Source organism: Ostrea edulis, chromosome 10 (genome assembly GCF_947568905.1).
Source record: "Ostrea edulis chromosome 10, xbOstEdul1.1, whole genome shotgun sequence".
Classification (NCBI taxonomy): Eukaryota; Metazoa; Mollusca; class Bivalvia; order Ostreida; family Ostreidae; genus Ostrea; species Ostrea edulis.
The window spans coordinates 45,500,639-45,528,118 of record NC_079173.1 but is presented as its reverse complement, the minus strand read 5'-3'; the positions used below and the strand labels follow the sequence as shown (position 1 = coordinate 45,528,118).

The 27,480-nt window shown below is 36.7% G+C and overlaps 1 protein-coding gene and 1 pseudogene across 3 annotated transcripts in view; one reads left to right on the top strand and one right to left on the bottom strand.

Moving 5' to 3' along the window:
• Positions 1 to 1,359: 1,359 nt before the first annotated feature.
• Positions 1,360 to 24,026, bottom strand: LOC125666208 (uncharacterized; annotated as a pseudogene).
• Positions 24,027 to 26,494: 2,468 nt separating this feature from the next.
• LOC125666211 (uncharacterized) overlaps positions 26,495 to 27,480 on the top strand; it is a 6,393-nt gene continuing 5,407 nt past the window's right edge. Inside the window, exon 1 of one of the 3 annotated variants that reach the window (XM_056151571.1) lies at positions 26,495 to 27,480. This exon is cut by the window's right edge and continues 1,459 nt beyond it. The gene's annotated coding sequence lies outside the window, so the exon portion shown is untranslated. The other 2 variants (XM_056151569.1, XM_056151570.1) reach the window with 2 other exon arrangements.

Below are 27,480 nucleotides of genomic sequence, written 5' to 3'. Positions count from 1 at the left end.
CAAGCTCAAGACTTTGCGCTGCTCACACTCTGTACACCCACCCACCCACCAATCTACATACACATTGCTATTGTGGTGTAATGTATATTATCATACAGGTATATACTGTATATGCTACAAATATGTATTACAAAGAAGGTATATATATATACATATATATATATGTATATATATATATATATATATATATATATATATATATATATATATATATATATATATATATATATATATATCCAATGATGGCTAAGTACACATGATCCACATCTAATAAATAACACTTAGCGCTTTCGCCGTGTAGTTTGGCTCTTCAGGGTGTAACAAGCTGGACAAAAAGACGTCTCAACTACAATGCCATAACTTAGTACATTGTGCTATTTTTGTTATGTGTACTTAGTCATCGATGGATATATTTTTTTCTATTTATTACCGATATTATGGACATTTTGTGCAATTTTACTATATATATAATCCCGTGTGGATCCGGGTTATAATAGGTCCTCAGTACCCCCTTGTTTATCGTGAGAGGCGACTAAATGGGGCGGTCCTTCGGATGAGACCACAAAAACCGAGGTCCCGTGTCGCAGCAGGTATGACATGATAAAGATCCCTCCCTGCTCAAAGGCCACACGTGCCGAAATAGGTCTAAATTGTGCAGTCATTCATCAGCAATGATGACATCACGTCTCCATTTGAGGAAAGAAATATTGAACGGGACGTTAAACAATGCACGATTCATGCTATGATCTTTGACCTTGACCTCAAGAGAACAGCAGCGTAATCATGTAATATTTTTCATGAACATAATGATTTTTACAAAAATTGATCATGAAGAATCTCAGGAGTGCCAATATGATTCAGGTGAGCGATGTGGCCAATGGACGTCTTGTGATATAGTATGCTACGGTTCCCTCAGCTCTCATATTAACGACCTATTAACCAAAAAACCAATATATTGATAAAAGTTCTTTCTTAATTGTCCTAAAATAAAGTATCAACACATAGCATTTGACCTAATTTTTATATCACAGTTTCACCCTGAAAACTTGTATATGTTTTCTTTATTTGTTGGCGAAATGTAATGTTTTTGTGGAATGATATATTTCAGTGCATTACATCATAATATAAAAGGTCAACGCTTTTTAAAAAATTCAAAATGAGGGGATATCATTTTTTGTCAATAAAAAACTAAGAACTGTTTGATTTACGGATAAGTTGTTTACCATGCGGGGATGTGATTTCACAATTTTCATATTTTAAAAAAAAAATCAAAATTGTCATTCAAATAAGGAATAATTAGAGAACGAACGAGAGTGTGAGTTATAATATCTGGTCATGAATTTACAAATTACACAAAAATTCTATGGAAATACATGATTTAATATTTCTTAATAATAACCATACATAACATCGAGCTGAAATGAAAATGTAATCAATGTCCACCATCACTAGATAAGGAAATGTAATCAAGGTCCACCATCACTAAATGAGGAAATGTAATCAATGTCCACTATCACTAGATGAGGAAATGTAATCAATGTCCACCATCACTAGAAAAGTACATGTAATCAATGTTCACCATCACTAGATGAGGAAATGTAATCAATGTCCACCATCACTAGATGAGGAAATGTAATGAGTGTCCACCATCACTAGATGAGGAAATGTAATCAATATCCACCATCACTCGATGAGGAAATGTAATCAGTATCCACCATCACTAAATGAAGAAATGTAATCAGTGTCGACCATCACTAGACGAGGAAATGTAATCAGTGTCCACCATCACTAGATGAGGAAATGTAAGCAATGTCTACCATCAATAGATGAGAAAATGTAATCAGTGTCCGACATCACTAGATGAGGAAATATAATTAATGTCCATCATCACTAGATGAGGAAATGTAATCAATGTCCATCATCAGTAGATGAAGAAATGTAATCAATGTCCACCGTCACTAGATGAAGAAATATAATCAGTGTCCACCATCACTAGATGAAGAAATGTAATCATGCAGTGTCCACCATCAGTAGATGAGGAAATGTAATCAATGTCCACCATCACTAGATGAGGAAATGTAATGAGTGTCCACCATCACTAGATGAGGAAATGTAATCAATATCCACCATCACTCGATGAGGAAATGTAATCAGTATCCACCATCACTAAATGAAGAAATGTAATCAGTGTCGACCATCACTAGACGAGGAAATGTAATCAGTGTCCACCATCACTAGATGAGGAAATGTAAGCAATGTCTGCCATCAATAGATGAGAAAATGTAATCAGTGTCCGACATCACTAGATGAGGAAATATAATTAATGTCCATCATCACTAGATGAGGAAATGTAATCAATGTCCATCATCAGTAGATGAAGAAATATAATCAATGTCCACCGTCACTAGATGAAGAAATATAATCAGTGTCCACCATCACTAGATGAAGAAATGTAATCATGCAGTGTCCACCATCAGTAGATGAGGAAATGTAATCAATGTCCATCATCACTAGATGAGGAAATGTAGATCAGATTTAGTGGCTGAAGGAATGGTATTGGGAATCGTATGTCATCTGTAAAACATGAAATAACATCATTAAGTCATTTCTGTAAATTTGCGAGGAAACACTTTTCTGAAGAGGTAATATTTACATTTATATATATATATATATATATATATATATATATATATATATATATATATATATATACAAGAGTTAAAAATGTTGCATTTCATTACGCGTAAAAACAGATTAAAATTTGAAATTGATGTTGAAGATTATGTGACACCACATTAATTTTTACACCTACACCAAGATACACCGCTGGCAACATGTTTTAGGATCAACTTCTCCTCATGGCGTCCACGTCATCAGAGTCAGATTTTCCCCTGGCGTCCTCATCATCAGGGTAAGATTTTCCCCTGGCGTCCTCGTCATCAGAGTTATATTCTTCTCTGGCGTCCTCGTCATCAGAGTCAGATTTCCCCCTGGCGTCCTCGTCATCAGAGTCAGATTTCCCCCTGGCGTCCTCGTCATCAGAGTCAGATTCTTCTCTGGCGTCCTCGTCATCAGAGTCAGATTCTTCTCTGGCGTCCTCGTCATCAGAGTCAGATTCTTCTCTGTTGTCCTCTTCCTCTGCCTGGATAGTCTAAAGGTATCAAAACACAGAATGTAATCAATCAATCACAAATCCTACATCAAAAGCCAACTCGGTCATCCAAGTATCAATACTTCAAAAGAAAAGTGATCACTAGCAATCTTATTGAATTTTCTCTATAACCGAGGCAGAGGTTAAGCATATAATCCTATAGAAGTGGGCCCAGACTACCACGGACAACATCAATTCTGTACTGATAATTGTAATGTAATTAACGATTGATCAATTGTAGAAGTGGGCCCAACCTACCACGGACAACATCAATTCTATATTGATAATTGTAATGTAATTAACGATTGATCAATTATTTAAATTCAATCGTGTAATCATATTCATCACACATTGCATGACATGACAGGATTCAAGGCCATAAGCCTATGAGTCACATTGGTCACTTGATCAGACAGGAGCTTTTTCTTTTTGATGTATAACAAAAGAACATTACTGTGCATCAATTCATATTGGTCATGTAGGAGTTTAATTCAATTCACATCCACACTACTCTAGTATAACAAGAGGTACTGTGAGCAATGCCCACTAAGAATACCCCCCCCCCCCCCCGCTTACCACAATCTCCCAAAGGGTGTTGGTAATAGGTATAAACTACCTCTTTTCTGAGTGTAAAAAGCAAATGGCATGACAAACCGAACCATATTGCTACTTCGATGTCCAGTGCACGTGATCGTTGACCTTTTGACCCGAAAATCGATAGGGAACATCTTCATCTCATGGGTAGTCCATATGTATGATATTGTGACTGTATGTGCAAAGGATAACGCTTTAGAGCCCGGAAACCATATTGCTACTTCAATGTAAAGTGCGCGTGACCTTTGACCTTTTGACCCTAAAATCGATAGGGAACATCTTCATCTCATGGGTAGTCCATATGTATGATATGGTGACTGTAGGTGGAAAGGATAACGCTTTAGAGCCCGGAAACCATATTGCTACCTTAATGTCCAGTGCGCGTGACCTTTGACCTTTTGACACCAAAATCGATAGGGAATATCTTCATCCCATGGGTAGTCCATATGTATGATATGGTGACTGTAGGTGGAAAGGATAACGCTTTAGAGCCCGGAAACCATATTGCTACTTCGATGTCCAGTGGGCTTGACCTTTGACCTTTTGACCCCAAAATCATTAGGGAACATCTTCATCCCATGGGTAGGCCATATGTATGATATGGTGACGGTAGGTGGAAAGAATAATGCTCTAGAGCCCGGAAACCATTGCGTCTACAGACGGACGGACGGAGAGACAGATGGGCAACCCGATTCCAGTATACCCCCCCCCCCCCCACAACTTGTTGCGGGGGTATAATAATTGTATAGTGAGAAGATTTATGTTGTAGCACATGACATATTCTCCTGGGCCCAGTGTACTCACTTATTACATTACAAATGCACAGTGCTACATATATATAACTAGCTGTACATGAATCTTAACAATGTATTCTAGTTGACCTTTGCCCTTTGCAATCAAATTTCTTAGTGACAAAAATTGGGATGACAATGTATCTAACTGGAAAATTCAGGATTCATCATTGTTGAACCAAGGGCATTATATTAAATCAAAAGTCAAAAATGTTGATTGCATGCGTAATTAGTTATATCAAGTTTTACCTTCATATTCACAAAATACACCAAAACCAACAACACCCAACATCCAAAGTGTCGGATCGAATAGTAGGTCAAATGAATAGGGATATAAAATGCACAAAAATGACCAACGGCACGAACAACAGTAAATTCTCAAATTCTCGGGTAGACCTCTCCCTGTATCAGGACGAGAGAATTTCTACATAAAAATGAAAACTAAATAGAAAGGCAAATTAACACTTAAAGTAAACCACAAAAGCTGATAACAAACAAAACATCTCCATGTTGAAATCAAGTCGTAACTCACTATCCCTGTAATATAAGCATACAATTTTCTTTGGAACATTACTTCCCGATTTCACAACAATCCGAAAATTTAAATGACTTTAACTAAAGAACATTGTCTACAGTTGACATCAGCCTTTAAAGCTAAAGAAATGCTAACAAAAGTCAGATTTTGATCTGGTGAAGAACAAGAGGCCCATGGGCAGCATGGCTTACCGGACTCACATTGGCTCATATTTAAAGATTTTTTCCTATATATTTGCATGTAAAACTTTGATCCCTATTGTGTATGGCTGTCATAGATAAAAAAAAAATTAGGTCGGGTCGGTTCTAAATTTTTAAATTCAGATTCGGATATATCGGTTTAGGTTTACATAACTTGTTTTAACACAATAATTACTCGGGGACGTGGACTGAGGTTTAGACTCGACATCCATGGTACGAGACACAACATTGCCACTTCTTCTCGTTTCCATTCCATGTTGTTTATGTTTTGTCATTGACGATGTCGAACCTGTGGCGTATTTTCAATGCGTTTGACATATCTTACATACTGTCATTGTTTATAGTTCTGTCCAAAATGCCATCATTTGACCATTGGTCAAAGTATAGCCACCTTTAGGATTTTGACGAAATTTTGTTTCAAAGGATTTCTAATAGTGATTTTATTTTAAAAACCAAACCCGAACCGAAATACAGTAAAATGGAACCGAACCCAACCCAAACAACACAACCCGCACGGTTTTTGGTAATTTTGGGTACCCGTTGCAGCCCTACTATTGTAGCCCCAACCTACTCCCACGGACATGATTTATTTTCCAAAATTTGAATCTGGACTATATATGTCAGGAAGCTTTCATGTGAATATAAACTTTTCTGGCCCAGTGATTTTTCAGAAGATTTTTAATGATTTTCCCTATATATATATATATATATATATATATATATATATATATATATATATATATATATATATATATATATATATAGATATATATAGATATATATATAATGTATTGTGTATGTATGTAAATTAACTTTGATCCCCTATTGTCACCAGTTTACCCTCTGGGCCATAATTTATATATATATATATATATATATATATATATATATATATATATATCTATATATATATATATATATATATAAGCACAAAAACCCAACAACTGTCTCTTGATTTCAGTGCTTATATATATATATATATATATATATATATATATATATATATATATATGTGTGTGTTTGTGTGTGTGTGTGTGTGTAAATTAACTTTGATCTCCTATTGTCACCACAGTTTACCCTCGGGGCCATAATTTCAACAAATTTCAATATGCACCATGTTACTAAGTAGGAACCATTCATGTAAATTTCCACTCTCTTGGTCTAGTAGTTTTTGAGAAGATTTTTAAAGATTTTTACTATTTATTTCTATGTAAAACTTTGACCCCCCCCCCCCCGTGTGGCCCCATCCTGCCCCGGGGACCATGCTTTTTACAAACTCGAATCTACACAAGGTCAGGAAGCTTTCATATAAATTTGCACTTTCCTGTCCCAGTAGTTTTTGAGAAGATTTTAAAATATTTTTCCTAAATATTTGCATGTAAAATTTTGATCCCATATTGTGGCCCCATCCAACCTCCCGGGGTCCATAATTTTAACAAACTTGAATCTGCACTATGCCAGGAAGCATTTCTGTAAATATCAGCTGTTCTGGCCCAGTGGTTCTTGAGAAGATTCTTAAATGCAGGCCCACCTTATTTCTGCATTTTTGTGATTATCTCCCCTTTGAAAAGGACATGGCCCTTCATTTGAACAAACCTGAAAGCCCTTCACACAAGGATGCTTTTGGCCAAGTTTGCTTGAAATTGGCCCAGTGGCTCTGGAAAATAAGTATTAAGTTTGATTGAAACCCAGTGGTTCTGGAGACGAGGTTGAAAATGTGTAAAGTTTAGAGACAGACTGATATATTAGGCCAAGTAAAATTAATTGGTAGATTATCATTCCCACCCGTCCCTCGAAAATCGCCCCCCCCCCCCTGATTTTTTTTATTTTTCAAAATTACGATTTCCGGTGATTTTTATGTCCGGTCCGGTATTGTAAACGTACTATGTTTCACTTTGCCTTTTAGAAACCCAAATACACATGTAATTATGATTTATAAAGCCTTTTCTCAATGAGAGAAGGCATTTTCGAAGTCAAGAATACCATGGCGAAAAATAAAAAATAAAATTCTCCCACCCGCCCCTTTTTTGTGCAGTTTGAATGATAATCTACTAATTAATTTTACTTGGCCTTACAGAGAACGGGTGATTAGAAAACCTCACTTAAGTTCATGTGAATTAACAAGAGACCCACAGGTCTTAACAGTCACCTGAATATTAAAACCCAAACGTAACCAATACACGCCCGGTTTGGCACACGCCTTCGTGTACCCCCAGATAAGTATGGGGAACAAACTATAAGAAGTTTGAGAGAAGCCATTTGATATCCAATCCATATAATTTCGTTGCTTACCATTCCTTAGCTGCTGTTAGAACAAGAAAGATGTCAGGTGAGACTTTAACTTTCATTATAAATACTATGATGCTGTTTTAAAAAGTAATGTGTGTGATATATAAAGCACAATAATAAATCGTACAATGGGCCGGCATGTCTCAGTTAATAAAAAAAAGGGTCAAAAATTTGGGCTGAAACGTCTGGACCGAAGTGTCGATATATAAAAACCAAAGAAATTGATCCATGAATGTCATTAATGAATGTCATTATTTTTAACATTTGGGCCGATGTGTCTTAGGGCCGAAATGTCACTGGGGCGAAGTGTCAATTTACTATAATGTGGAAACGCAATAATAATGATGTTGGCAAACTGAAAAACATGAGCGGAAGTGTCTCATACGGAAACAAAAATTAGTGCCACAATGTCTTGGGACGAAATGTCTTTGGGCCGAAGTGTCTCAAAAATTTGGACCCAAGTGCCCAATTCTTTGGGCCGAAACATCTGGGCCGAAGTGTCATAGGGTCGAAGTGTCAATGGGCCTAAATGTCCTCTGGGCCGAAATGTCTGACATCCGTTTTACCGATTGTGTACACGTATTAGATTTACTTTTCATTACATTACAATGAAGGTACGATATAAACAAGAGGCCCACAGGCCTTATTAGTCATCCGAGTACTAGTGAAAAATGATCACTATATACTCCCAAAGGCTACATGAAATCTAGAAAAAAAAATCCTACTCTGAATATCTAAGCTAAATTTTAATATTCAGCAAAGGTATAAAACAAGATGTGTTCTTACAACTTCAATGCCCTCATAAGTGCATACAATGATGAAATGTTTCACATAATATGATAGGTGTATTAAGATTAAAATATTAAAATATAATTATGACTAATTTGGACCCATCCTAGAATAAAAACCCTGGGTTGTGAAATTCACAATTTTTTGTTCATCTTTTTTCTGCTATTCCTGGGTATGCAGATTTTATACAGTTTTATACAGTATTAGCAAACTTACATATATATAAACACTATAATACTAAGATTGGACCCACCTTGGGGTCAAACCCCTACCCCGGGGATCATGAAATTGACAAATTTGGTAGAAGCCTTCCTGCTTTACATCTTAATGCATTGGTCAATTTTGGGCAGTTTTTGTCCTGCCCCAAGGCCCCAGGAGTGCAGAAATCCTGAAATTTATAATTTATGTCTCCCTTTTTCCAAAGATGCTTCATACCAAATTTAGGGGGGAAAATTGGAATTATAGTTATCAAGAAGAAGTTAAAAATTAGTCAAATTTTATACAATGAAAATCATTGGAAATTTTTTAAAGTCCAATTATAATACAAAACTAATACATATAAATTCAAAGAACTGGATTAAAAATGACTAAGTTAAAAAAAAATACAATCATAATACAGTGAAAAATCACTGAAATTTTTTAAGTCAAATTATAATACAAAATTAATTGATACATATAAATTCAAAGATTTGGATAAAAAATGACTAAGTTTAAAAAAAAAAATACAATTTTAATACAGTGAAAATGACTATAAGTTAAATTTTGATACAAAAATAATATGGTTGAAAAAAAAACTAAGTCCCTAAAAATACAAAAATAATATATTGAAAATCATGAAAATAATCTAAGTCCAAAATGATACAAAAATAATACCCTTTAAAAAATTAAAGTCAGAATTTAATATAAAAATGAGTTACCCATTTTTTTTTTTTTTGGTGATACAAAAGTAATATATTTTTTCTGTATTAATTCAAAAAGTACAAAAATGACTCTATTAATAACATATTAAAAATATACTTTCGTGTATTATTTTTCAATATGGGGTCTATTGTTCACACATTTAATACCTGACAATATTGGCCACACCTTGATACTAAAACCCCTACCCCTGGATCATCAAATTTACAATAATAGTAAAGGACTACTTGTTCTTTCTAGCTATTCAATTAGTTTTAATTTAGTATCAATGGCACTAAAGAAGATGTTATTTAAGTGTTTTGCATATAAGCACTATATAGTAAGTTTGGCCCCACCATGCGGTCAGAACCGCTGCCCTACCCTGGGAATCATGAAATTTACAACTTGGCAGAAGCCTTCCTGCTCTACATTTCCATGCATTTAGTTTTTTGTAGACATGTGCAGTTCTTAAGAAGAAAATTTTTGAAAATTGGTCAATTTTTGGTAGTTTTTGCCCTACCCCAAGGCTCCAGGGGTGCTGGAGTCCTTAGATTTACAATTTATGTCCCCCTTGTCCCAAAGCTGCTTCATACCAAATTTAAAAAAGAATTGGACTGGTAGTTATCAAGAAGTTAAAAATGTTCAATCGTTAACGAATGACGGACGACGCATGACGGCGGACGACAACCATTTGCAAGAAGTCACCTGACTTAACTCAGGTGACCCAATAAAGTGAGTCACTACGTACACAAATTTCTTTAATTATTTTTTGTTTTATATATATATTTTTATTTTAATTCAATTTTATATTTTTGTTTATAGCTATCAGATTTGAATATATAGGGATAGTTTGCCTCCTGTACCACAGTATATACCGACACCAGAAAAATACTGGTACACCGGTATACCGATAATACTGTGCACCCGCTAAAAATTGTATCATTCAATGAATCATAGAGTGAAAATTAGCACTGCACTGCAGAAATAATTTTGAACCTTGCGTGTGTATATATATACTTGATTACACAATTTCTAATGTAAGTGGCACAAATCTTTGATAAATCTACATTTAAAGTCACATGAACACTTTCAATTTCAAAGTATTTTTGTAGGGGGAGGGGGGACGGGACATTCATCAAAATATGTGAATTCACTCATGAATCAGATTTGTAAGCTATAGAACCCCTAAAATAATGAGATATATTCAACACAGAGACTGGGTGTAATGTACATGTTAAATGTCAAACAGTACACAATGTAGATTTTGTCCACACCTGCTGCAGAAATTAACGCCATTCCACGGAAATACACAACATTTTACAGAAATACACAACATTTTACAGAAATACACAATATTTTACAGAAATATACAACATGTCACAAGCCAGAGCTGTGTTGATATCACTGATATTTACATTCTTGACAGCTGTGAAAAATAATCATTTTTATCATTTTTAAATTCATAAATTTAGAGGAAGAAAACAAAGAATTCTGAAATTTATCGGGGAGCATAATTAAAAGTAACTCTGATTGTAATCCACACTGTAAATGAAACTAAACACTAAATTTAATTATAACCCACCCTGTAATTAAAACTAAGCACAACCTATAATTATAACGCATTGTAATTAAAACTGAACATTAATTACCATTATTTATATCCTGCACTGTAATTAAAACTAATCACTACTTCTAATTATAACCCTCACTGTAATTAACACTAAACACTACCTCTAATTATAGCCCACACTGTAATTAAAACTAAACGCTACCTCTAATTATAACCCACACTGTAATTAACACTAAACACTACCTCTATTTATAGCCTAAACTGTAATTAAAACTAAACACTACCTCTATTTATAAACCACACTGTAATTAAAATTAAACACTACATTTAATTATAACCCACACTGTAATTAAAACTGAACACTACCTTTAATAATAACCCACAGTGTAATTAAAACTAAACACTACCTTTATCGATAACCCACACTGTAATTAAAACTAAACACTACCTCTATTTATAACCCACACTGTAATTAAAATTAAACACTACCTCTATTTATAATTCACACTGTAATTAAAATTAAGCACTTCCTCTAATTATAACCCACACTGTAATTAACACTAAACACTACCTCTAATTCTAACCCACACTGTAATTAAAACTAAACACTACCGCTAATTACAACCCACACTGTAATTAAAACCAAACACTACCTCTATTTATAAACCACACTGTAATTAAAACTAAACACTGCCTCTATTTATGAACCACACTGTAATTAAAACTAAACACTACCTCTAATTTTGACCCACACTGCAATTAAAACTAAACACTACCTCTAATTATAACCCACACTGTAATTAATATTAATCACTACCTCTAATTATAACCCACACTGTAATTAACACTAAACACTACCTCTAATTATAACACATTAATCATGTTAATGAAAACTAAACACTAACTCTATAATTACAATACACACTGTAATTAACACTAAACATTACCTCTAATTATAACCCACACTGTAATTGATATTAATCACTACTTCTAATTATAACCCACACTGTAATTAACACTAAACACTACCTCCATTTGTAACCCACACTGTAATTAAAACTAAACACTATCTCTAATTATAACCCACACTGTAATTAAAACTAAACACTACCTCTAATTATAACCCACACTGTAATTCAAACTAAACACTACCTCTAATTATAACCCACACTGTAATTAAAACTAAACAATGCATCTAATCATATCTCATACTGTAATTAACATGTGTTTTTACATTGACTGATATAGTACAATAAACTACAGTACTACTAGTACTTAACAGTCAGAGAGTACCTCCTTTGTATAGATCTGATATAGTACAATAAACTACAGTACTACTAGTACTTACCAGTCAGAGAGTACCTTCTCTGCATAGATATGATATAGTATAATAAACTACAGTACTACTAGTACTTACCAGTCAGAGAGTACCTCCTCTGTAGATATCTATATACAGACACTTTCTTGGTGTGGATTGATCCGACCCAGAGAAGGTGAGTTTTATCATCATAGTTCAGGCTGGGTGGTTTGTTTATCCCGTGTTGTGGTGTCAGTAACAGAGACAGGAAGTGACCGTCCTTGTCAATGATCTGTACTGTGTCGGTGTTATAATCACACACCAGGATGTGTGACAGCGCGTCTGTACAGATTCCTAGTGGATCTAGTGATGATCCTGAGTGAGGTCCTGTGTAGGAGAATCGATGTCTCCCCCGCGCTCTGTCACCACTACATCACCACGCTTATATGTAATCCAGTGAGACACAATGATATCACCGTTATTGTTTTCTGTGATATATAGAGGATCACTATACAGTGTGTGACCTGTGTTGTCGTGTTCTATGGTCAGGATGTGTTGACCACTACTGTTGTACCGGGTTACCTTGCCTGTTTTATAGTTATACATCCCGACCATCAGATCTCCAGTGGACGGGGAGCAGTACACACAGCGTGGTGATCATGGTGATGTACTCTGTATCAGTCTGGTGACTGTTTTATTGTCTGTAGACAGTTTGTTGATGTTATGTTTCCTGTCTATATAAATCAGTTCACCAGAACTGTTCACTGTGTGTACTCCATACAATGGTATATCTGTCACACGGTGTATAGTGTCTCTTTTTGTGTTTGTCAAGATGAGATTGTTATAATCAGAGACCCAGACCCGGTCTGACATCACACGAGATATGTGTAACACACGTCTAACACCTGTCACACAGACAGGCATGTGCAATACAGGTGTGGACATCAGTTTCACACACTCGTCTATTCCTATTTGTCGTTTTCCTGTTGTCATTTGGATTTCTGAGATGACACTCAATAACTGACTAGGACTTTTCTTTATCTGGGGGACACGACTGGTCTTTATAAACAAGAGGAATTGTACCGTTCTGTTTGCTGATTGTTCATATCTGTCTTCATAGTTCTGTAGATGAACAAGTTGTCTGTTCATTTTTCTCTTCTGTTGTTGTATTCTATTAATCAATAAATCTCGGTATCTTGTTTTAACATCACATACCACAGTGTCAATCAGATGCTTCAGTCTCTGGGCTTTTGTTGACATCTGTGATTGATGGTGACAGATTTGTGGGGGACAAGTTTGGATATCAGTTTGGATTCCTGCCAGGAGAACACGACAGTTATAGAGAGTCTCACTTCTGATGTTGTCAATGATTTCTCTGTGTTGTTGTCGTTTTGTATGATAGGCTGTTCTAAGATCCACCAGCGTGTGTGTTCTGTGGTCTGTACAGCGCTTACACACGGAATAGTTACACTGATCACAGAACATTCTGTATTTTCTCTTTGGATGTCTGACACAGGTCTCTCGTAAAGGGAAACAATTAAACTTCTCACGGTAAATCACAACATCATGGTGTTTGGTATGTAGATCAATGACATGTTTCTCTTTACACTGTAAACACAGATCACGTTTACATGTGTTACAATAAAATCCAGTGTCCCTCTGACATTGAGAACATTGTAATACTTTTAGTCGAGTACCGAGTACTAGTGAATCCATGATGCGGAGGGTCTGGGTCTTTAGGAATACAATCTGAAATCAAACACACAGTATAAAGCTAGAGAATCTGGAAAGTAGCAATCATTGAATTTACATTTATTTTACATACAGTAAAATATCTCTATCTCGAAGTCCGAGGGACCTCGAAAAAACTTCGAGATATCCGGGGGTTCGAGATATCCAAAATCGATCTGGGATATTTTTTTTGAAGGAGGATATTTGATGCATAGTATGGGATTTGCATTATAAACAAAAACCCCGTTGCCGTTTCTTATAGTTTAATACAAGTTGATAAATTAATATTGTGGAATTTCGAAGACAAACATTTTGAAATATATATAAACATCCAATTGAATTCACAATGTGTTTCAAAATTAAGATGATCGTGCCTGTATGCTTACTTTAAGTTTACTGATGTCCAGGCTCGACTGGGGTGTATAGTTATTGCGCTGTAATGAAAGAACTTATCACGTAAGAAACAAAAAAGACGGATTTTTAAAAAAATCAAACTTTCAAATGTTTATTGAATAAATTTTCGTGTTTTCTCTGTACTAGTTTTAATGATGAAGCGTGTACTATTAAATGCATTATCTTTATTAAGAGCATTACCTTCAAGCGTACTTCGACGGTTTTGTGCGTTTATCTAACCCACATGTTAATGATAGAGTGTGTGTCATTCAAAACACCATCCCTGGAATCGGGTGTGTTAGTTCATAATTGGCGGTGAACTTTAGCCGTAATTTTGGAAGGCTTCACTAATCACCCAAGCTTTTGAACCATTTATTGCGACCTGGGTCTCCCCGGAAAAGGCGAGCGTGGATTAGCGGTCATTAATTATAATTGATGTAGCCGCGGGTGTGAATGTGTGACTTAACGACGCCAGGTATGGTAAGGAGAGCATAAAATTGACTGCACTTCGAGATAAACCAGGTGAATTTAGTGTATGGGACCTTGAAAATACTTCGACATAAGCGGAGTATTCGAGATTACCGTTTTCGAAATATCAGAAGTTTTTTTAATCATTTATATAAGGAAAACGGCAGGGACCGGCGGTCGACTTCGACTCAAGCGGGGTATTCGAGATAAATCATATTCGAGATACAGATATTTTACTATTACTATTTTATAGATATTCCAAGAGTTACATCATTTTGGATATAAACATTCCCATCATGTAATTAATACATTTAAATAGATCTACATAATTTACTGAATAATTTTAATTGACCCCTTTTCTGCATAAACAAGAGGCACCATGACACACATCGCTCACCTGAGTCACCCTGACCCTGCTGTTGTTAAGCGGTTATGGGTTTTTTTCTAATCCTTTTTTATCATATAGTCGACCCAAACTTAGCCCCAAAGGGTCAAGAAAAAACCAACTTGAATTCACACAACATGGGGATGCCTCGATACCAATACCAAAATAATGTGATAATATGACCTTGTTATTGTGGAGAAAGTCAAGGTCACAAAGTCAGATATCATTCTTTGAAATGAAACATCTTTCCATACGATATCTACAAGTATGTAGAAAATAAGAAAGCTCTATCTTAACTGATATTAGGAAATATTGAGTAGGTTAGGTTTTCTTAACAATAAGTTTTTCTCTAAGGTCTTGCTAATGGATATCTACATGTATATAGAAAAAAAGCACAATTTTTTTCTGAAAAACGTCAGGAAACATTGAGTTTTCTGAAAAGGAGACCAATCTCTAAGGTCAAGGTCACAAACAAACTCTACCATAAAAAGGTCTTGTCACAGAGAATGGAAATATGAAAAATGAGGGTCTTATAACTCACTATTCAAAAGTTAAATTAGAATTATGCAGAGACCTATATCCAGGACAAAAACAATGCCCACCCCTCCCCCACACAGGGAAATGGGAACATTGAATCAACACAACTTGGGAGCATTTGCATTTAGATATATTTAATGTGGCCCTGCTCCTCTTGAAAAAATTCCATTAAATTAAGTGTCTGCATATTCTCATATAAAACGTTTATCTCCTATCGTGGTACCATCCTACCATTAGGGCCCCTGACTTGAACAAACTTGAATTTGAACTGCGTGTAAATAATTGCATATTAACATGACTAATCATTACCCTTCTGTTGGTGAGATGAATATTCTCAAAAAAAATTCCCTATCAACAATTATGTCACACTTTGATCCCCTATTGTAGCCCCGAAATATTTTGGGGTGGGGGAGCGGCTGGGACTGATTTGAACCAACCTGCATTTTCACTACGTTGGGATTTTTGAAAATCAATATGACTAATCATGGCGCTGTTTTTCTTGAGAATAACACTTTTATATATTCTCCCTTTATATCCGCACGTAATACTTCAATACTTAATTGTAGCCCCACATTACCCCTTAAAACATGACTAATCCAGTGTAGCCGCGAAATACCCCTTAAATGATGACCAACCCAGTATACCCCACAATACCCCTTAAAACATGGCTAATCCAGTGTAGTCCCACAATACCCCTTAAATCATGTCTAACCCAGTGTAGTCCTACAATACCCCTTAAACATGACTAATTCAGTGTAGCCCCAAAATACCCCTTTACACATGACTAATCCAGTGTAGCCCCACAATACCCCTTAAAACATGACTAATCCAGTGTAACCCGACAATATCCCTTAAAACATGACTAATCCAGTACAGCCTCACAATAGTCTTAAATCATGACGAACTCAGTGTACCCCCACAATACCCCTTAAAACAAGGGTAACCCAGTGTAGCCCAACAATACTCCTTAAAGTATGACTAACTCAGTGTACCCCCATACTACCCCTTAAAACATTACTAACCAAGTGTGCACACACAATGCCCCTTGAAACATTATTAATCCAGTGTAGCTCCACAATACCCCTTAAAACATGACGAACCCAGTGTACCCCCACAATACCCCTTAAAACATTATTAATCCAGTGTAGTCCCGCAATACCCTTAAAACATGACTAAACCAGTGAACCCAACCAAATCCATTAAAACAAGGGTAACCCAATGGAGCCCAACAATATCCCTTAAAATTTGGCTAACCAGTGTAACCCCACAATACCCCTCAAAACATGACAAACCCAGTGTAGCCCCACAGTACCCCTTAAAACATTACTAACCAAGTGTGCACCCACAATACCCCTTGAAACATTATTAATCCAGTGTAACCATAAAATACCCCTTAAAACATGACTGACCTAGTGTACCCCCACACTATCCCTTAAAACATAATTACTCCAGTGAAGCCCTACAATACCCCTTAAAATATGACTAATCCAGTGTAGTCCAGCAATACCCCTTAAACATGACTAACCCAGTGTACCCAACAAAATCCCATAAAACAAGGGTAACCCAGTGTATCCCAACAATATCCCTTAAAACATGACTAACCAAGTGTGCACATACAATACCCCTTAAAACATTATTAATCCAGTGCAGCTCCAAAATACCGCTTAAAACATGACTAGCCTAGTGTAGCCACACAATACCCCTTAAAACATGACTATTCAAGTGTAGCCCCACAATACCCCTTAAAACATGACTAACCCAGTGTAGTCCCACAATATCGTTTAAAACATGGCCAACTCAGTGTAGCCCCACAATACCCCTTAAAACATGACCAATCCAGTGTAGCTCCACAATAGCCCTTAAAAGATGACCAACCCAGTGTACCTCCACAATACCCCTTAAAACATGATTACCCAGTAAAGCCCCACAATACCCCTTAAAACATGATTAAACCAGTGTACCCCCACAAAACCCTTAAAACAAGGGTAACCCAGTGTAGTCCAACAATATCCCTTAAAACTTGGCTAACCCAGAGTAACTTCACTATACCCCTTAAAATATGAAAAACCCAGTGTAGCCCCACAGTACCCCTTAAAACATTACTAACCATGTGTGCACCCACAATACCCCTTGAAACATTATTAATCCAGGGTAAGCCCAAAATATCCCTTAAAACATGACTGACCTAGTGTACCCCCACACTACCCCTTAAAACATAATTACTCCAGTGAAGCCCTACAATACCCCTTAAAATATGACTAATCCAGTGTAGTCCCGCAATACCCCTTAAACATGACTAACCCAGTGTACCCAACAAAATCCCATAAAACAAGGGTAACCCAGTGTATCCCAACAATATCCCTTAAAACATGACTAACCAAGTGTGCACATACAATAAACCTTAAAACATTATTAATCCAGTGCAGCTCCAAAATACCCCTTAAAACATGACCAGTCCAGTGTAGCCACACAATACCCCTTAAAACATGACTATTCCAGTGTAGCCCCACAATACCCCTTAAAACATGACTAACCCAGTGTAGTCCCACAATATCGTTTAAAACATGGCCAATTCAGTGTATCCCCACAATACCCCTTAAAACATGACCAATCCAGTGTAGCTCCACAATAGCCCTTAAAAGATGACCAACCCAGTGTACCTCCACAATACCCCTTAAAACATGATTACCCACTAAAGCCACACAATACCCCTTAAAACATGATTAATCCAGTGTACCCCACAAAACCCTTAAAACAAGGGTAACCCAGTGTAGCTCAACAACATCCCTTAAAACTTGGCTAACCCAGAGTAATTCCACTATACCCCTTAAAACATGACAAACCGAGTGTGGCCCCACAATACCCCTTAAAATATTACTAACCAAGTGTGCACCCACAATACCCCTTAAAACATTATTAATCCAGTGTAGTCCCAAAATACCCCTTAAAACATGACCATTCCAGTGAAGCCCCAAAATACCGCTTAAAACATGACTAACCAAGTGTAGTCCAACAATACCTCTTAAACATGGGCAACTCAGTGTAGCTCCCAAAATACCCCTTGAAACATTACCAATCCAGTGTAGCCCCACAATACCCCTTAAAAGATGACCAACCCAGTGTACCCCCACAATACCCCTTAAAGCAAGAAAAAACCAGTGTAGCCCCACAATACCCCTTAAAACATGATTAATCCAGTGTACCCCCACAATACCCCTTAAAACAAGACTAACCCAATTTAGCCCCACAATAACCCTTAAAACATGACTTATCCAGTGTACCCAAAAATACCCCTTAAAACATGACTAATCCAGTGTAGCCCCGCAATACCCATTATAACATGACCAACCCAGTGTACCCCTACAATACCATATAAACCAAGGGGAACCCAGTGTAGCCCCACAATACCCCTTAGAACATGACTAATCCAGTGTAGCCCCACAATACCCCTTAAAACAAGACTAACACAGTGTAGTCCCACAATACCCCTTAAAATATGGCTAGCTCAGTGTAACCCCACAAAATTCCTTAAAACATGACTAATCCAGTGTAACCCCACAATACCCCTTAAATCATGACAAACCCAGTGTAACCCCACAATACCCCTTAAAACAAGGGTAACCCAGTGTAGCCCAACAATACCCCTTAAACCAAGGGTAACCCAGTGTAGCCCAACAATACTCCTTAAAACATGACTAACCCAATGTAGCCCCACAATACCCCTTAAAACATAACTATTCCAGTGTAGCCCCACAATACCCCTTAAAACATGACTAACCCAGTGTGCCCAAAAAATCCCTTAAAACAAGGGTAACCCAGTATAGCCCAATAATACCCCTTAAAACAAGGGTAGCACAGTGCAGCCCAACAATATCCCTTAAAACTTGGCTAACCCAGAGTAACTCCACAATACCCCTTAAAACATGACAAACCCACTGTAGCCCCACAATGCTCCTTAAAACTTTATTAATCCAGTGTAGCCCCACAATACCCCTTAAGACATGACTAACCCAGTGTAGCCCCACAATACGCCTCAAAACATCACTAACCAAGTGTGTACCCATAATACCCCTTAAGACACTATTAAAACATGACTAACCCAATGTAGCCCCACAATACCACTTAAAACATGACTAACCCAGTATAGCCCCACAATACCCTTAAAAATAACTATTCCAGTGTAGCCCCAAAATACCGCTTAAAACATGACTAACCCAAAGTAGTCCAAAAATACCTTTTAAAACATGGCCAACTCAGTTAGCCCCACAATACCCCTTAAAACATTACCAATCCAGTATAGCCCCACAATACCCCTTAAAAGATGACCAACCAAGTGTACCCCCAAAATACCCCTTAAAACATGACCAATCCAGTATAGCCCCAAAATATCCCTTAAAAGATGACCAACCAAGTGTACCCCACAATATCCCTTAAAACATGACTAACCCAGTATAGCCCCACAATAACCCTTAAAACATGACTTATCAAGTGTAGCCCCGCAATGCTCTTTAAAACATGACTAACCCAGTGTACCCCCACAAAATCCCTTAAATCATGATTAACCCAGTTTAGCCCAACAATATCCCTTAAAACTTGGCTAAGCCAGAGTAACTCCACAATACCCCTTAAGAGATGACCAACCCAGTGTACCCCCATAATACCCCTTCAAACATGATTAACCCAGTATAGCCCCACAATACCCCTTAAAGCATGACAAACCCAGTATAGCCCAACAATACCCCATAAAATATAACTAATCCAGTGTAGCCCCACAATACCCCTTAAAACATGACTAACCCAGTGTAGTCCAACAATACCTTTTAAAACATGGTCAACTCAGTGTAGCCCACAATACCCCTTAAAACATTACCAATCCAGTGTAGCCCCACAATACCCCTTAAAAATGACAAAACCCAGTGTACCCCCACAATACCCCTTAAAGCATGACTAATCTAGTGTAGCCCAAGAATACCCCTTAAAACATGACTAATCCAGTGTAGCCCCGCAATACCCCTTAAAACATGACTAACCCAATTTACCCCCACAATACCCCTTAAACCAAGAATAAACCAGTGTAGCCCCACAATACCTTTTAAAAGATGACCAACCCAGTGTACCCCCACAATACCCCTTAAAAGATGACCAATCCAGTGTACCCCCACAATACCCCTTAAAACATCACTAACCCAGTGTGTCCTCAATATACCCCTTAATACATGAAAAACCCAGTATAGCCCCACAATACCCCTTAAAACATAACTATCCCAGTGTAGCCCCAAAATACCGCTTAAAACATGACTAACCCAGTGTAGTCCAACAATACCTTTTAAAACATGGCCAACTGAGTGTAGACCCAAAATACCCCTTAAAACATTACCAATCCAGTGTAGCCCCACAATACCCCTTAAAAGATGACCAACCAAGTGTACCTCCACAATACCCCTTAAAACGTGACAAAGCCAGTGTAGCCAAACAATACCCCTTAAAACATGACTAACATAGTGTGCCCTCACAATGCCCCTTAACACATGACTAATTCAGTGTAACCCCACAATACCCCTTAAATCATGACCAAACCAGTGTACCCCCACAACAGCCCTTAAAACAAGGGTAACCCAGTATAGTCAAACAATACCCCTTAAAAGATGACTAACCCAGTGTACCCCCACACTACCCCTTAAAACATGATTAATCCAGTGTAGCCCTGCAATACCCCTTAAAACATGACTAATCCAGTGTAGTACCGCAATACCCCTTAAAACATGACTAACCCAGTGTACCCAACAAAATCACATAAAACAAGGGTAACCCAGTGTACCCCCACAATACCCCTTAAAACATGACTAACCCAATATAGCCCCACAATACCCCTTAAAACATGAAAAACACGGTATAGCCGCATAATACCCCTTAAAACATAACTATTCCAGTGTAGCCCCAAAATACCACTTAAAACCTGACTCACCCAGCGGAGTCCAACAATACCTTTTAAAACATGACCAACTCAGTGTAGTCCCAAAATACCCTTTAAAAGATGACCAACCCAGTGTACCTACACAATACCCCTTAAAACATCATTAATGAAATGTAGCTCCACAATAGCCCTTAAAACATCACTAACCCAGTGTAGCCCTGCGATACCCCTTAAAACATGACTAACCCAGTGTACCCCCACAATACCCCTTAAAACATTACTAATCTAGTGTAGCCCAACAATACCCCTTAAAACATGACTAATCCAGTGTAGCCCCGCAATACCCCTTAAAACATGACTAACCCAATGTACTCCCAGAATACTCCATAAACCAAGAATAAACCAGTGTAGCCCCACAATACCCCTTAAAAGATGACCAACCCAGTGTAGCCCCACAATACCCCTTAAAAGATGACCAACCCAGTGTACCCCCACAATACCCCTTAAAACATGACTAATGCAGTGTAGCCCCACAATACCCCTTAAAACATGACTAACCCAGTGTGCCCTCAATATACCCCTTAACACATGAAAAACCCAGTATAGCCCCATAATACCCCTTAAAACATGACTAACCCAGTGTAGCCCCACAATACCCCTTAAAACAAGCCTAGCCCAGTGTAGCCCCACAATACCCCTTAAAACATGACTTACCTAGTGGTTCTTGAGAATATTTCTGAAGATTTTTCCTGAATATATCCCAATATAAAACTCTGATTCCCTGTTGTGACACAAGTATACCCTCAACAGCCTTGATTTGAACAAATTTTACTTCATGCAAGTAAGCCTTCTTGTGAACTAAATTTTTTTTTGGCCAAATGGTTCTTGAGAAGAAGATTTTTAAAGATGTTTCCCTTCCCTTCCTTTGAATTTTCGCTATAAATTCTGTTGTCAAACTTTGATCTCATCCCCTGGCCCCAACCTATCCCCAGCGGTCATAATTTGAACATATGTACTAAAATCTGCACTACCTAACATGATTAAGGATGCTTGCATATCAGTATGACTAATCTTGACGCTGTTCTTTTTAAGGAGACTTATAACAAGATGTCCCCGATATATATATGGATGTAAACCTTTGATCACGTAGTGTGACCACACCCTACCACCAGGGACCATGGTTTAAACAAAATAAAATCTGCTTTATTTCATAAAGCCTTCATGTAAATTTCTACTTTTCTGGCCAAGTGGCTCTTGAAAACAAGGTTATTAAAGATTATTCCCTTCCTTCCTATACATTCTTATGTAAAACTATGATCCCTATTGTGGCCCTATTCTTATCCCCTTTGATTTGAATAAATTTGAATCTACACTATGTCATGGAGATTTCATGCACATTTAAACTATTATGGCCCAGTGGTTCTAAAAGGAATTTTTTTAAAATGACCATAACCTATCTTTGCCTTTTGTTAATTATCTCCCCTTTGAAATGGACATGGTCCTTAATGTAAATTTCCTTCTTCCAAGGATGCTTTATGACAAGTTTAAATGAAATTGGCTTAGTGATTCCAAAGAAGTAAAAAATATTAAAATTTTAGGGCTGGATGGACAGGCAGCACGCAGATAGACAAATACCAGACAAAACGTGATCAGAAAAGATCAATGAGCAATCAGCTCAGATGAGCTAAAATAACTTTCATTTTTGAAAATACATGAGGGTATGAACTGCAACACTTCACGTCAGCATATACCATTCATAAAACACTGTATAATGCTTCATGAAGTATGCTGATGTGAAATATCGCAATTCATACCTTCGTGTAACTTCAAAAATGAAAATTATATCTTAAAGTGACTAGTCAGCTTAGAGCAATGGAACTGAAACAGCAATGCACTAAGACTACCCTTGCACATGTATGCTATTAGCAAATTTGACTCTTGATTTTCAACTTGAACTTAATCAGTTAAATCACTTTGACTTTTTAGTTTTTCAAGTTTAAAATCAATATCTTGTAAAATTCAGAGGATCAGATCAAATTAAAGTTGAAGACAGACAGACCAGAATCCCAAGATAAAACTATATGTAGGTGTGATAGGAACATTACCACTTTATGTGTGATAGGAACATTACCACTTTATGTGTGATAGGAACATTACCACTTTATGTGTGATAGGAACATTACCACTTTTTGTGTGATAGGAACATTACCACTTTATATGTGATAGGAACATTACCACTTTATGTGTGATAGGAACATTACCACTTTATGTGTGATAGGAACATTACCACTTTATGTGTGATAGGAACATTACCACTTTATGTGTGATGGAAACATTACCACTTTATGTGTGATAGGAACATTACCACTTTGACGTCGACTTCCTTTTCTCAGTTCTGCAAGACCTCATGAAAGTCCAATATGAACCTGTAAAAAAATCAAGAAATCACAATATCAACGTGGTGATAAATTCTCATTAATCTTTGTGAAACAGTTTCTTAGAAAAGACTGTAACTACTGATATATCAATCCATTAAAGTTCAACATTTAGGTTACTGACCGATGGACAGAAACGGTCACCTGAGTATCGCACACAAAATCCTTAAATGTCTGTTGCAAGTGTTGTACATTGATGGTTCAATGATTGCAATTTTCAATCTTGAGGAACAGAATGATTTCAAATATGTTGACTGATCATTAAATGTTATTATTACAAGTTGTCTCCCTGATGCAGATTAATAGGGAAGGACAGAAGATGGACATGTAGACAGACAGACATGGCGATTTTATATAACTTTGTTTACAGGTGCTATGCACTAACAACTTCAGTATGTTTTCTATTTGCTCGGGTGTAGAGGAGAATATTTCTAAGAATTCTGTAAGTAATGATGGCTAATTGCTCTTTATAGGTAATCAAAGCTAGTTGCGCACTATTAGTAGTTAGGTCTAGTTGTTCGCTATAGGTAACTATAATGGCTAGCTGCATGTTATATGTAATTATGGCTATTTGCTCGCTTTAGGTAATGATGTGTAATTGCTCGCTATATATAATTATGGTTTATTGCTCACTACAGGTAATGGTGGATAGTTACTTGTTAGGGGTAATTATGGCTAATTGCTTGCTGTAAGTAATGGTTGCAAATTGCTCGCTAAAGGTATTGATAGCTGATTGCTTACTATAGGTAATGGTGGCTATTTGCTCGCTATATGTAATTATGTCTTGTTACTCATTATTGGTAATTAACGGTTTGTTGCTCACTATAGGTAAAGATGGATAGTTGCTTGCTATAGGCAATTGTGGCTAGTTGCTTCCTCTAAGTAATGATGGCGAGTTGCTTGATATATGTAATTGTGGCTTGTCGCTTGTTATAGGTAATTATAATGGCTAGTTGCTCGTTATAGGTAATGATGGCGAGTTGCTCGCTATAGGTAAAGATGGCTAGTTACTCGCTATAGGTAATGATGACTAGTTGTTCGTTATAGGTAATGATGGCTAGTTGCTCGCTATAGGTAATTATAATGGCTAGTTGCTCGCTATAGATAATGACGGCGAGTTGTTTATTTTAGGTAATTACAATGGCTAGTTGTTTTCTTTAGTTAATTATAACTAGTCGCTCGTTATGAGTAATTACATATGTATAGCTAATAGTTCGCTAACGGTGATTAGGGCTAGTTGCTTGCTATAAGTATAGATACATTGATATAACTTAAAGTTATTATGCAAGCAGTTTGCCCTATTGAAGTTCAGGAGTAAGGATCTTTTTTTAAAAAAATGCTTTTTCAACATGTTTTATTTTTCAGTAAGTGTTATCGCATTACACAAGTTTTAAGTTATATCAACCATTTGACGGTTTCTGTTTAAAAGTAAAGAACACTAAGGTATTTTGATAGACGCTTTCCAGATCCCAAAGGTTATCAACTCACAGTTATGGTAAAGGGTTCATATTGCTTATAACATGTATATATCATAATCATGCTAAATAGTTTGAATCTTTCGTTTCTAGGAGTAAACAGGAAGATTTTTGAAGATTTCATCAACTGCAATGGTTTTGTCCACACATTTCAGGCTTGATGGATATCATAATTATGCATTTAGTTTTTATCCCACATCTGTGGGAGTAGAGAAGATGATTTTTCATATATAGTCTCGTAAAGAATATTTGGCCCCATGCATCCATGAGGCCCCAGTAGTGACAAGGTCATAGATTTTACAGTCAATTATTTATTTTCCTTTGATCCTAAACATGTTCCACACCAAAAATGGTAACATTGAGCAGTGTAGTTTTCAAGAAGTTAAAATGTAAATTTGGCAACGGACGACACACGACGACGGACGATGACCAAAGGTATTAGGTCACCTGAAAGACTCAGATGACCTAAAACTCTTGATTAAAAAAACAAACTTCAGCTGGGCTTTTAGTTTGATTTGAGGATAAACCTATACTAAACAATATCAGTTCCTATCTATCAATGTTACTATTGTTACCACCACGTTTACCATTCTTTTCTCCTTGTGATGTTGGTAGATCTAGCTGTTATCTTGTGATGCTGATAAATCTAACTGCTATCACCTGTGGAAAAACTAAAGTATTGAATTCATCTATGCAGTGATATGGCAACTGTAGGATATTTAAAACAAGATGATCATGAGCCACATTGCTCACCCGAGTCACCTTAACCCAGATTTAAAGATTTACCAGTCTCAGAATTTAACCGATAGACCGCGGCTATGCCAAATGAGGTTGTACCATGTCATGTGCAAATACGATATCCCGAATTGTTTATGCCAAAATCCAAGAAACAAATAAACATTTATTGGTACAATAAATTGTTTTATATGCAAAATTTTTATATAACAAACAACGTAGGTAATTTACTATTTAATTGTGCATCCCTTTGGGTGCCCCTTCAACTTACTACTGGACTTTGTAATGTTGACCAATCAAATGAATGTTTACATATCACGTGGTATATTCACTCAAGCCATTTTTTCTCTGGGAAGAAGACACGGAATTTTACAAACCGAACATTTTCATAATTTCCGTGTTTCAGCAGTGCCTTTGCACAAACTTTTTACCGTGAACGTTTCATGTTCTACAATGGATTAATTTAGTGATATTTTAGGTGCGTATTTGTTATCAATATTGCATTTATTTGATGTAAACATTATACTACGTCTGGTTTGTTTACATCTAAAAATAGACGATTGGACATTAACAAACATGGCTGCGGGACGGGTAAAAGTTGTAATTCTGGGACACTCGTTTATACGTCGTTTGCGAGATTTTGTGTTTTCAACACCGAACTATAGTAATTTGCGTTTATTCTCATCACAATTTTCTGTAAAATTTCGAGCAAGAGGAGGGTTGACTATCGGACAATTGGCCATTTCCTCAAACTTGTTGAACTTTGACGATGAAGATATGTGTTTCCTCCAAATCGGAAGTAATGATCTATGTAATTTGTCGTTGCCAGTTAAGGACATTGCCAATGCGATAACTTCTTTTGCCTCATTTTTGATAGTGACAGGAAAAGTAAAAATTGTGATCATCGGCCAGGTGCTTTTCCGCTCGCCACATGTGACAGATCCTCGGTACAACGACAGAGTTACAGAACTGAATGTGTTGTTAAAATCCATCTATATAAACTCTGATTTACATTTAAAGTTTTGGCATTACCGTGGATTTTGGCGTGACCAAAGCATGTCTCATTTATCCTCTGAGGGTGTCCACCTACAGAATCCTAGGGAAAATGCCCGTCCCATGCAGAAATACGCCCAAAGCATCAAAAGTGCAATACTAGACTGTGCCCGCATTTTCATGCCAAGATAAGTAATATTTTGTTAGCTGCAATACATTCTTATTTTATTCATTCATCAATTGTATGATGGCTTGTTTTTGGCATATATACCTTTTTTATATTACTAAATTCTCAATATTT